Consider the following 14,038-nt stretch of genomic DNA (forward strand, 5'->3'; position numbering starts at 1 on the left):
GAACAGCCCATCTCTGACCACCGTCATCTGATGCTTCTAAGTTTTAAAAAAAAAATTTTTTTTTCAACGTTTATTTATTTTTGGGACAGAGAGAGACAGAGCATGAACGGGGGAGGGGCAGAGAGAGAAGGAGACACAGAATCGGAAACAGGCTCCAGGCTCTGAGCCATCAGCCCAGAACCCGACACGGGGCTCGAACTCACGGACCGTGAGATCGTGACCTGGCTGAAGTCGGACGCTTAACCGACTGCGCCACCCAGGCGCCCCTGATGCTTCTAAGTTTTAAAATCCACACGTCTACAGTCTACACTCACCAGCATGTTTATATGAGAAGAAGGCTAAACGTTTTTCAGATATTGTTAGGTCTCAATTTTTTTTAGCAGCTCTCACTGATGGCTAATTGACACACAAAAAATAGCACATACTTAAACTGCATAATTGGATACGTTTTGACATCTGTATATACCTATGAATCCATAACCATAATCAAGATAATGTATCCATCACCCCCAAGACTTTCCTTTTGCTTCTTTGTGATCCCTCTCTCTTGCCCCTCCATATCCCTTTTCTCGTTCCCAGGCACCCATTGATCTGCTTTCTGTAACTGTTGACTAGTTTCCAAGTTTTAGAATTTTATATAAACTTCTCTATATATATTTTTTATTTTGGTTGGGCATTTTTCTCTCAGCATAATTATTTTAAGATTCACCCTGTTCATTCTTTATATTGTTGAGTGCTATTCCATTGTATGGAATCCTTCAATTTGTTTATCCATCTACATGTTGTTGGACAATTGGTTTATTTCCAGTCTGGAGCTGTTAAAATAAAGCTGCTATGAACATGTTTGTATAGGTCTTTGTACGGACATATATTTTCCTTTCTCTCAGGTAAATACCTAGAGTGGAATGACTGGGACATATGCCACACGTCTTTGGAAACTTTAAAAAAAAACCTGCCAAGATGCTTTCCAAATTGGGTGTGCTATTTTATATTCCCACCAGAAGTTCCATGGCTTCTGTACCCTCACCAATACTTGATGTATTTAGTCTTTCCAATTTTAAACATACTAATAGGTATGTAATGGTATCACATTGTGATTAGAGTTCCACTTTGAAATAAAAATCCATATTGCTCACCTTTCAAGCTTTATTGCTTCATTTGACAGGCATGTTTTGAGCATATAACACTGGTTTCTTGTTACTTCTCTTAGTGCATCAAAGTGATGGGTTATTATTTTTTTGAGATCTCTGAAATAAAGAACATCAATTTTTACCTTATGGTGAGGTCTGAACTAGGAGAACTAAAAAGGAAGGATGGAGGCAAGAGATCTTTTTATAGATCTAGAAACAATCCTCTTTATATTCTGAATTACCCTGTAGTTGGTTGGATAATCTACTATCCTTCTATCTTGCACATGAAGACCTACAAGAGGATTAATAAAACACAGTGATGGTTTTGTATAAAGGAAATGTTTTTTTAAGTTAACCTAAAAAGATTTTTTAAAAACATGAACACACTCGACAAAATTTAAATAGTACATAAAGAAGAGTAAATGCAAAAGCCTCATCCCACATCAGCTACTGCAAATCCTTCCCACTGTGGTTCCCTTGTGGTACTGTGCGTAATCACGAAAAAGAACGTGTGTCCGAATATTTCTCAAAGATTCCTATACGTAAAATAAGCACAGCTAAAGAGGTTCAATGTCAGTCATTAAGGAAATGCACATTGAAATCACAATGAAACACCACCCTTTAGGAGGGTAAACTAATAATCAAAACAATACTGACCATACTAAGTTCTGGCAAAGATGGGAAGCAACTAGAACTCCCATCTGTTGGTTGTGAGAAAGCAATACGGCTTGGCCATCTTAGAGATAACGTGCCAGTTTCTTATACAGCTAAACATATACTTAATATGAGCCATCAATTCTACTCCTGAATTCACCCAAGTGAGACAAAAACTTAGACTTATCCCCAAACCTAATCTCAGATGTTTATAGTGGGTTTTTGTTTTTTTTTTAATAATTGCTAAAATCTGGAGACACCCAAAGTCCTTCAGCTAGAGAATGGATAATCAAACTGTGGTCTATCTATATAATGAAATACTACTGAGTGATAAAAAGAAGCAAACTACTCATACACTTAGCAAGAGGGAGAGCTCTAAATATGAGGTGCCAGCTGAAAGGAGCCAGAGTCAAGAGGCTGTATACTGAATGACTCCATTTGTACAACATCCTGGTAAAGATAAAGGTATGTAAGACAAAAAATACGTCACTAGTGCCCAGAGGTTGAGGGTGAGGATTGGGGTGGGCCACAAAATGGCGCAGGAGAGATTTTTGGACCGACCTAACTGTTCTATATCTTGACTGTAAGGTCATTACACAATTGTATGCATTTGTCAAAAACCACTCAGAACTACACACTACAAATGGTCAATCTTATTGTATGTAAATTATACTTACATTTTTTTTATTTTTTATTTATTTATTTATTTTTTTTAACGTTTATTTATTTTTGAGACAGAGAGAGACAGAGCATGAACAGGGGAGGGGCAGAGAGAGAGGGAGACACAGAATCTGAAACAGGCTCCAGGCTCTGAGCGGTCAGCACAGAGCCCGACGCGGGGCTCGAACTCACGGGCCGCGAGATCATGACCTGAGCCGAAGTCGGCCGCTTAACCGACTGAGCCACCCAGGCGCCCCTATACTTAAATTTTTTAAATAGTGAAAAATACATTCCAAAAATTGCCTGTGCATATGCAAGTATACGTGTTTATATGTGCATCCTTTTTTGGTTTTGTTTTACAAAATAAAATAACAGTATAAATTTAATCTCGCCACTTGCCTTTTTCATGAAACACGGTATCTTAAATTTTTTTTTTTTTCAACGTTTATTTATTTTTGGGACAGAGAGAGACAGAGCATGAACGGGGGAGGGGCAGAGAGAGAGGGAGACACAGAATCGGAAACAGGCTCCAGGCTCTGAGCCATCAGCCCAGAGCCCAACGCGGGGTTCGAACTCCCGGACCGCGAGATCGTGACCTGGCTGAAGTCGGACGCTCAACCGACTGCGCCACCCAGGCGCCCCAAAACACGGTATCTTAGATAACTTATACTGGTACATCCAGAACCAGTCGAGTGGTGGACATTTAGTTTGTTTTCAAATATTTTCCACTTGGCAAATATTGAAATAAACATATCTATATGTATAAGCCTTTTCCCAGTTGTTTAAGAAAAATTGTATGATAAATTCTTTTAAATACGATTATTGAGCCAAAGAATGTGCACGCTACAGTTTTTAAAAGATACTGCCAATCACCTGCCAAAAAAGTAAATTTTCCAGTTCTGAAATCTGAAGGATTGAGAAAATGGTGACACCATTTACAGAAATACAGTAAAACCTTCGTTTACAAGTAAAATTCATCCCAGAAACATGCTTGTAATCCAAAGCGCTTGTATATCCAAGTGAATTTCAAGAACCATTGGCTCAGTCGTGATCATGTGACATTCAGGGTCATGAGTTTGAGCACTACATTAGGTGTAGAGGTTACTTAAAAATAAAATCTTAGGGGCACCTGGGTGGCTCAGTTGGTTAAGCACCTGACTTTGGCTCAGGTCATGATCTCATGGTTCGTGAGTTCAAGCTCTGTGTTGGGCTGTCGGACAGCACAGAGCCTGGCATCTGCTTTGAAATCTGTGTGTTCTCTCTCTATACCTCCCCAGCTTGTGCTCTGTCTGTCTGTCTCTCTCTCAAAAATAAATAAACATTCAAAACAAAATAAAATAAATAAAATGAAACTGTAAAACAACAGCAACAAAAACAGCCTACCCCAAAACAGCAGACTAGAATATACTTTCTTTTCAATTACACGTGGCACATATTTCTAGAGAAGGTGTTTTATCTAGGATAGTATGTATGTTAGGCCAAAAAAAATCAAGGCTTGATTAATTTAAACTGATTGAAATGATATAAAGTATGTTTTTTGACCACAATGGAATGAAATTAGAAATTAATGACAGAAGGAATTTGTCACATATACATAGAAATTAAACATTACTTTGGGGTGAAAGAAAAAAACACGATCACGCAAAAACATAAAGGATGTAGCCAAAGAAATTCTTAGGAAAAAAATATAGTTGTAAATGCCTATATGAAAGAAAGAGAAATCAATCAATAACTGAACCTCTACCTTAAGAAAGTAGGAAAAAAAAGAACAATTTAAATATAAAATAAGGAGAGAGAAGGAAATAATAAAGATTAAAGCAGAAATAAATAAAATAAAGAATAGAAAAACGAGAGAGAAAATCAGCGAAACCAAAAGTGATTTCTTTGGGAAGATTTAAAAAAAAAAAGGCAAGACTCAAAATACTAAAATTAGGAAAGGAAGAAAGGATATTATTATCAACCTTATAGAAAGAAAAAGTATTATACAGGACTAGTGTGAACGATTATATATCAACCAACTAAATAACCTAGGCAAAGTGGGCAAGTCCCTAGAAAGACACACAACCCAAGCTGACTTAAGAAGAGGAAAAAGATCGAAATAGATATACAAGAAGAGATATTGAATTAGTATTTAAGAATCTTCCCACAAAGAAAAGCCCAAGTCCTGATGGCTTTGTGAATTTTATCAAATAGTTTTAACTATAATTATAATATAAATAGACAGAATATGAATTCTTTACAAACTCTTTTAGAAAATCGTGCAGGTAGAGAACACTGCTGAACTCATTCTATGAGGCCAGTATGAACTCAGCACCAAAATCAGAGAAAGACATTTCGCCCCACCCCCACAAAAAGCAAAAGCATGCGATCCTCTTTATAGATGCAGAAAGTGATAAAAAGCACTCAACAAACTAGGAATAGAAGAAATCTTTCTCAGTCTGATAAAGGACATCTACAAAAAGCCACGCCTAACATCATACTTAATGATGAAAGGCTGAAAGCTTTTTCTCTAAGACCGGAAAAAAGACAAAGATGTCTATTCTCACCATTTCTGTTCAACATTGTACTGGAGGGGATAACCAGGGCAATAAGACCATTTCAAAAAGACATCTAGATTGAAAAGGAAGAAGTAAAACTATCTCTGTTTGAAGATGACAGAATCTTGTATATGTGAAACTCCTAAGAAAGCACACAAAAAACACTATTGGAACGAAAAAATATGTTCAGCATGATTGAAGGGTATAGTATCAACATACAAAAAAAAATTATTTTATTTTTAGCACTGGAAACCCTGAAAATAAAATTCAGGAATCAGTTCCATTTACAAAAGCATCAAAAACAATAAAATATTTAGAAGTAAATTTAACCATGGGGCGCCTGGGTGGCTCAGTCGGTTGAGCACCCGACTTCGGTTCAGGTCATGATCTCCCCATCTGTGAGTTCGAGCCCCACGTCGGGCTCTATGCTGACAGCTCAGAGCCTGGAGCCTGCTTTGGATTCTGTGTCTCCCTCTCTCTCTGCCCCTCCCCCGCTCACACTCTGTCTCTCTCTCTCTCTCTCTCTCTCTCTCAAAAATAAATAAACATTAAAAAAAAAAGTAAATGTAATAAAAAAAGCACACGATTTGTACACTGAAAACTACAAAACGTTATTGAAAGAAATTGCAGATGCTCTAAGTAATTGGAAAGATCCTATATTCATGGATTTAAAAAATATTGTTAAGATAACAATATCCCCAAATCAATCTACAGACTTAACGCAATGAAACCACTTTGGAAAATAGTTTGGCAGGTTCCTCAAAATGCCAAATATGGATTTTCTATGTGCCCCAGCAACTCCACGTCTAGGTATCTAGTCAAGAGACATGAAAACCCAAGGTCATGTAAAAAGTTGCATGCTGATGTTCACGGCAGCATTAGTCATAATATCCAAAAAGTAGAAACAACCTAAATATCCATCAATGGATGAATGGATAAACAAAATGTTGTATAATCATACAACAGAATATTATTCAGGCCTAAAAAAAAATGAAGTACGGACACAGGTTACAACATGGAGAAACCTTGAAAATATTGGGTTGAATGAAAGGAGCCAGACACAAAAGGCCGCATATTGTACAACTGCGTTCATATGAAATGTTGAGAGTAGGCAAATCTGTAGAGACAGAAAGTAGATTGGTGATTGCCAGGATTAGATTTTTTCGAGTTAATTTTTGTATATAGCAATGCAAAGATTTAACTTCATTTTTTTCTTGTGGTTATCCAGTTTTCCCAGCACCCTCTGTGGAAAAGACTCTTCTTTTGCCGTTGAATGGTCTTGGTATGCTTTCCGAAATCATTTGTCTATATGTTTTTATGTCAGTACCCCCCTGTTTGGATTACTGTAGCTTCATAATAAGTTTTAAAATCAGAAAGTGTGAGGTCTCCAGCTTTAGTTTTTCAAGATTATTTGACTCGTCTAGCTCTCTTGAGTGTCTATATAAATTTAAGAATGGACTTTTCTATTTCTAGAAAAAAAAAGTCATTGGGATTTTGATAGGAATTACATTGAATTTTGATAGGAACTGCAAAGATCAATTTGGGTAGTATTGACAACATAATAATAAGTTTTTCAATTCATGAATGTAGGATGCTTTTCTATTTATTGGTGTTTAATCTCTTTCAGTAACATTTTGTAGTTTTCAGCATGCAATTCTTTTGGCTAACTTTATTCCTGGCTAAATGTTTTCATAAATTGAATTATTTTCTTAGTTATCCTTTTGGGATATAGAAATACAACTGGTTTTTGGGTGTTGATTTTGTATCCTGTGTGTGTGTTTGTGTGTGTGTGTGTGTGTGTGTGTGTAACTATTAGGGTTTTCTACCTACAAGATCATGATGTCTATAAAACAGGAATAATTTTACTTCTTCCTTTCCAATTCAGATGCCTTTTTTACTTCTTTTTCTTATGTAATTGCTCTGGGTAGGATTTCCAGTACTATGATAAATGGAAGTGGTGAAAGTGGGCATCGTACTCTTGTTTCTGATCTTAGAGGAAAAGTTTCCACTTCATCGTTGAGTATGATACTAGCTTTTGGTTTTCATATACGGCCTCCATTGCACTGAAATAGCTTCCTGTCATTCCTAGTATGTTAAGTGTTTTTATCATTAAAAATGTGCTGGATTTTGTTAAATGCTTTTTTTAAAAAAATTTTTTTATTGTTTATTATTCTTGAGACAGAGAAAGAGAGAGAAAGAGAGAGAGAGAGAGAGAGAGAGAGAGAGAAGTGGGGGAGGGGCACAGAGAGAAGGAGACACAGAATCCCAGCAGGCTTCGGGCTCCAAGCCATCAGTCCAGAGCCCAATTCCCGCAGCCATACACGAACTGCAAGGTCATGACTTGAGCCGAAGTCGGATGCCCAACCGACTGAGCCATCCAGGCGCCCCTCAAATGCTTTTTCTGCATCAATTGAGATGATTGTGTAGCTCTTTTTCATTCTATTAATGTGGTATGTTATGTGACACGAATTGATTTTCATATATTGAACCATCTCACATAAGTTTTTAGTCTAGAGACTAGCTAATATTGAAGGGTGGGCTAGCACAATATTTACCATAATAAATAATTTCAATTGAAATTTCAATTTCAAGAAGAAATCATTCAGCTCTGTGTCTTTTTCTTGCTTATAATTTTTTTCTTGTAAGATTATTTTTACTGATTATGGAAGGCCATTATTCTCATTTTATATAACTTAAAATATTTTAGAGAGGCATAAAATGAATTGGTAATAAAAAACCAGAATGAACTATTTGGAGAAACTGCTTATTACTTTAAAGAAAACTCTTCAGATGATTTCAAACTTGCGAAACAATGTAATTACATAACACTTTAATGGATCTCTTCAATTGTGGTGATAGATGTGTAATTTTCTCATTCTGGAAGTTTTTAAGCTCTTGATATTTTGAAATTTAACTTTCTCTTTAAAAGTAATAAAGCTCAGGGCGCCTGGGTGGCTCAGTGGGTTAAGCGGCCGACTTCGGCTCAGGTCATGATCTCACGGTTCATGAGTTCAAGCCCCGTGTTGGGCTCTATGCTGACAGCTCAGGGAGTGGAGCCTGCTTCAGATTCTGCGTCTTCCTTTCTCTCCCTGCCTCTCCCCCATTCATGCTCTGTCTTTCTCTTTCTCTCTTTCAAAAATAAATAAGCGTTAAAAATTTTTTTAAAAAAGTAATAAAGCTGGCATAGTTATGTCAAGTGATATCCTCAACTGTCCTATAAGTGGTAGGGGCAGGTGAAGTATGCCTTTGGAGCAGCAACTTTCAACACAAATATGACTTAAGACACATGTCCCTTCAAATTTTCCAGTAGTAATAATACTTTCAATAGCTAAAAAAAGGTGAAATTAATGTTAATGTTTTATTTAATTCGATATATTCTAAATACTATTTCAACATGTAATCATCTAATTTTCCATAAAGTTTATTTTTGAGATTCTTATTTGTACAAAATATTTAATTTATGTTATTATTATTCTTATTTTTCAGTAGGCTCCACATTCCACGTGGGGCTTGAACTTATGACCATGAGATCAAGAGTCACACGCTTTACTGACTGAGCCAGCCAGGCACCAGTGAACTAAATCTTTAAAACACAGTATGCACTTTACATTTACAACACATCTCAAGTTGTACTAGCCACATTTCAAGTGCTCAATAAACACATGTCACTTGGGCTATGGTACAACCTTAAAATTCTACACTTACTGAATTTATCATGGCAGATTTTGGCACCCATGAAATCACATTATGAAATACTCGCCTATATCTTAGCATAATAGTCTCTCTAGGGAAAGAGAGACTGAGGGTCAATGAGAAATTGTGATGTCACTATTTGCTTAGAATCGGGGGTCTGTCGCAAGCCCTCAGAGTCCTTGGATAGACTGTTTTACTTACAATCATAGTTTTTTTCTGATTTATTTCTCTTTTCTCAGGAAGTTTGGCTTTTGGCAGTGCTCGCTTAGTGCTTAATGTAGCTGCCACTCATTTCCAATTTAGAATATTTGGCCTCAATTAAACACTTCTATTTTTAATAGGTATACAAATATCCAAATGGTAACCAGGCACACACTGGAAAATCTGTTATCCCTGTCTCCTTCCGTCCCCGTCCCCAAATTTCTGGTGCATATTCATTGTTAGTTATCTCTCATTTATTTTTATCTAATGAAGCTTAAGCTTCAGGACACTTATCTGCATCCTTTCTAAGACCTGGGTAGGGTCCCAACGATGCGTTCACAAAGAAATATATTTTTGTAAATGTTGCAGACGTAAGACATTTTCAACTGTGGTAAGATCACTGTCTCTTTCCACTTCAGCTTTTCCTCCATTACACTTGCCCTCATTTGGGTGGTGATCGAGTGTTGAAGCCAATTTTGGAATATAGCCTGAGAGAAGTTGGATCAGGGATACATGTGATTTAGATTTATGAGGATATATTTATGTGGTTTATAACATTTTCATGTATAGTTTGTGATAGCTGTTCTGAAATTATTTCTACTTACACTGTATGGAACCACTCAATAGCCCATAGGTACAAGGCCAAAGATGATACCACTAAACAGATATGTCATAGTTTACACAACTCTGTCAAAACGTGTACAGTGGAGGGGCGCTTGGGTGGCTCAGTCGGTTAAGTATCCAACCTCAGCTCAGGTCATGATCTCACGGTTCACGAGTTTGAGTCCTGTGTCGGGCTCTGTGCTGACAGCTCAGAGCCTGGAGCCTGCTTCGGATTCTGTGTCTCCTTCTCTCTGCCCCTCCCCCATTTGCACTCTCTCTCTCTCTCTCTCTCTTTCTCTCTCTCTAAAAACAAAATTTTTTTTAAATTAAAAAGAACATGTACAGTGGAGGAGAAACAAAGTTGGAAATGTAGAGTCAAAAATAGACTGTGGAAAATTTTAACCAAACGTGTAAAATTATCAATGGAGGATTTGGTTCTCACTGACACCTGCTCAAAATTAAAGTTCTCTCCTGTCATGAATATACTCAGTAACACAGCATATATGATTATAAATGTACCATTCATTCTTTCCCGATGAGAATTGTGTAAAATAACATTTATCAAGTCTTTCCGCATTTGTAGAACATAAATTGGTAACAGGGTCACAAAGAGTGACTACTGTAAGAGGTCACAAATTTTAGGTCTTCCAATATGCTGAATTTTGCTTTGCATATCTCAATTTACCTGACAAAGTCTGGTGCTTTCTGAGGAAACAGCACCCATAATTGTCGCTAATTCAGGAAATGATCAACCATGTCAGTAAAAAGACTAAATAATACATCGGTTGCTCCCATATATGATATTATAAATTATTATCATGCAGAGGCAATAAAAGAGTAAGCGGCCCAAAAAGTTGGTAAAAAAGCACTGTGGTATTGTACCACAAATTAGTTAATAAAAGTATTATGCTTTTTTTCTATATTTGGTAATATTTGGAATATTTTCTTTAAAAAAATTTAAAAAAATAAATTTTTATTTATTTTTGAGAGAGAGAGAGAGAAAGAGACAGAGCATAAGCAGGAGAGGGGCAAAGAGAGAGGGAGACACAGAATCTGAAGCAGGCTCCAAGCTCTGAGCAGTGGGCATAGAGCCTGATGCAGGGCTTGAACTCATAAGCCGTGAGATCATGACCTGAGCTGAAGTTGGATGCTTAACTGAATGAGCCACCCAGGCGCCCCTGGAATATTTTCTTATATATGCCAATGATCTGGTGAAATTCTTCATATTTCCTTTTAAAAAAATATTCTTATCTGAATAAAATTCTTGCCTAATAATCCCAGTATCTGGAACACACACAACTCCATCTTTATCATCTGTTTTTTCTCTTGGTTTTCCTGTCATTTACTTCTATTGCTTGGAATGCCTAGTAATTTTTGTTTGAATGTCAGACATTGTGTATGAAAATTCCAGAGGTCCTAGAGGTCTTATCTTCTTCCAGAGAAAGTAAATCTTTAAATTTCTGGCAGATATCATCTTAGACTGGGGTTAGAAAACTTTTCTTGTAAGGGACAAGATAATAAGTAATTTAGGTTTTGTAGGCCAAGAGGCAAAATCAAGGATATTATGTGCATATTTGTATAACACAAGAAAATAAATTTTCAAACTTTTTTTTATTGATGAAATGCAAAATACAACCATAATAATTGGGAGCACTTTTGTAAGATAGATCTAGTAATAAGAAGAATTCTTGTGGGGCCTGATTTTTTGTTGTTGTTGTTTAATCTGGGTTCAAATTTTTAGTGTTCCCTCTATAACAGTCAAATATAAATGTGCATCTGTTAATGCTAATCTGCAATGAGGTTTTATGGATTTCATCTTTGAAAAAGCCTTTTTTACACAGATAGGCACTGCCATATATTGATATAAAACTGCAATCATAAGATTTTAATAGCATATATTCATAATTTGAAAGATAGTCATAAAATTCGATTAGATTTCCTCTTAGTTTATAATCAGAATTCAAATAGAGATTTTCCTTCTTGTTTTAACTTTTGCCAGAATAGGAGGTATACAAAGTGTCCTGACATTACTTGTAATTTAAAAATTATCGAACAACTTCACTACCTTATAAGTTTGACATGTAAGTGCTGTTTTTTCCTGGTAATTTTATTTATTTATTTATTTATTTATTCATTCATTCATTTATTCATTTGAGAGAGAGATAGTGTGTGGGGGCAGAGGGTTAGAGAGAAAGAGAGAGAATCTCAAGCAGGCTCCACACTCAGTGTGGAGCCCGATGTGGGGCTCCATCCCAAGACCCTGGGATCGTGACCTGAAATGAAACCAAGAGTTGGATGTTTCATGGAGTGAGCCACCCAGGCACACCTTTCCTGGTAATTTTAAGTTGAATTTGATAAGAAACATCATCAAATCTACATCAAAACTGATTTCAGAAAAGGAGAAATCTATCACATCTACAACACAAACTTTTAACTTAAGAAACTAGAAAAGGAAGAGAAAACTACACCCAGAGTGAGCAAAAGGGTGGAAATAATGAAGATTAGAATAAAAATCACTGAAATAGAAAAAAAAAAACAAAACATAGAGAAAACAGATTAAACCAAAAGTGCAATAAAACTACCCTTAGCTAGGCTGACCAAGAAAATAAAGAGAGAACACACAAATGACAAAAATCAGGAACAAAGATGGGATGTTACTACTGGCTGTATTAAAATGTAAAGAATTATAAGGAGTGTTACAAACAATATTATGGCAACAATTAAACAACTTAAATGAAATGGAAAAATATCCTGAAGAGATGTAAATTCTGAAAACTCGTGTAGAAGTAGAAAATCTGAATATACCTATAACAAGAAAAGAAACTGATTTAGTAATTAGAAATCTTTCACAAAGAAAAGCTGAGGTCTAGTTGGCTTCATTGGTAACGTTTATTAAGCCTTTAAAAACAACACCAATTTCTCACAAACTCTTTTATAAAGCATAAAATAGAGGAGAAGGACACCTATCAATACATTCTGTAAGACCAATATTATCCCAATAACAAGGAAGACAGAAACATCACAAGAAAAGAAAACTAGCCAATATCATGAGCATATATGTAAAAACCAATGACAAAATATTAGAAAACAGAATTCAGGAACATATGAAAAGAGTTTTACACTAACAACCAGTGTGATTGTTTCAAGAATGCAAAGTTGATTTAACAACTGAGTCACTTAATATAGAATACCATATTACTAGGATAGTAAGGAACAAAAATAACATGATTATCTCAATTGTTTCAGAGAAAGCATGTGAAAAAATCCAACACCCATTCCTGGTTTAAAAAAAACATCAACAAGCTAAGAATAGAAGGAAAATTATGCAACCTTATGAAGGACATCTATGAAAAACTTACAGCTAAAATCATACTTAATGGTGAAAGACTGAAAGCTTTTCCACATAAGATCAGGGTAAAAAAAGCCAAGGTGTCCACTATCAACACTTTTGTTCAACATCATGCTGGAGGTTCTAGCCGGTATAAAAGTGAAAAAAAAAACCCAAAAAACATCCAGTCCAGTTTGGGAAGGAAGAAATAAAATTATTGTTTCTTTGCATATATCATGAGCCTATATGCAGAAAAAAATTTTAAATCCACAAAAACATAAAAGAAGCAATAAACTATTTAGCTAGTTCATAGAATACAAGATCAGTGCGCAAAAATTAATTGTGTTGTAATAAAAAATCTGAAAATGGGGGGCGTCCCTGGGTGGCTCAGTTGGTTGAGTACCTGACTCTTGGTTTTGGCTCAGGTCATGATCTAATGGTTCGTGAGATTGAGCCCTGCATCAGGCTCCACGCTGACAGCATGTCTGGGATTCTCTCTCACCCTCTCTCTCTGCCCCTCCCCTGCTCTCTTTCTCTCTCTCTCTCTCTCTCAAAGTGAATAAATAAACCTTAAAAAACAAACAAGTCTGAAAACGAAATGAAAAAAACAATTTCATTTATAACAACATCAGAAATAATAAAATACTTAGAAATATATTTGACAAAAGAAATCAAAGACTTGCATACTGCAAAGTAAAAACACTGTTGAGAAAAATTAAAGCTCTAATAAATAGAGAGATGTCAAGTTCATGCATTGGAAGGACCAATATTGTCAAGGTGGTCGTTTGCCCCAGATTGATCTACAGATTCAACACAACCCTTATCAAAGCTGTGGCATGCTATTTTTCAGAAATTGACAGGCTGATCCTAAAATTTATATGAAAATGCAAAGTGCCTAGGATAATGGAAACAATTTTGATTAATAAGAACTAAGTCACGGGGCGCCTGGGTGGCGCAGTCGGTTAAGCGTCCGACTTCAGCCAGGTCACGATCTCGCGGTCCGGGAGTTCGAGCCCCGCATCAGGCAGGCTCTGGGCTGATGGCTCAGAGCCTGGAGCCTGTTTCCGATTCTGTGTCTCCCTCTCTCTCTGCCCCTCTCCCGTTCATGCTCTGTCTCTCTCTGTCGCAAAAATAAATAAACGTTGAAAAAAAAAATTAAAAAAAAAAAAAAAGAACTAAGTCGGAAGACTTGTACCATCTGGTATCATGACGTATTGTAAAGTTACAGTGAT

This window comes from Prionailurus viverrinus, chromosome B2, assembly GCF_022837055.1.
Source record: "Prionailurus viverrinus isolate Anna chromosome B2, UM_Priviv_1.0, whole genome shotgun sequence".
Classification (NCBI taxonomy): domain Eukaryota; kingdom Metazoa; phylum Chordata; class Mammalia; order Carnivora; family Felidae; genus Prionailurus; species Prionailurus viverrinus.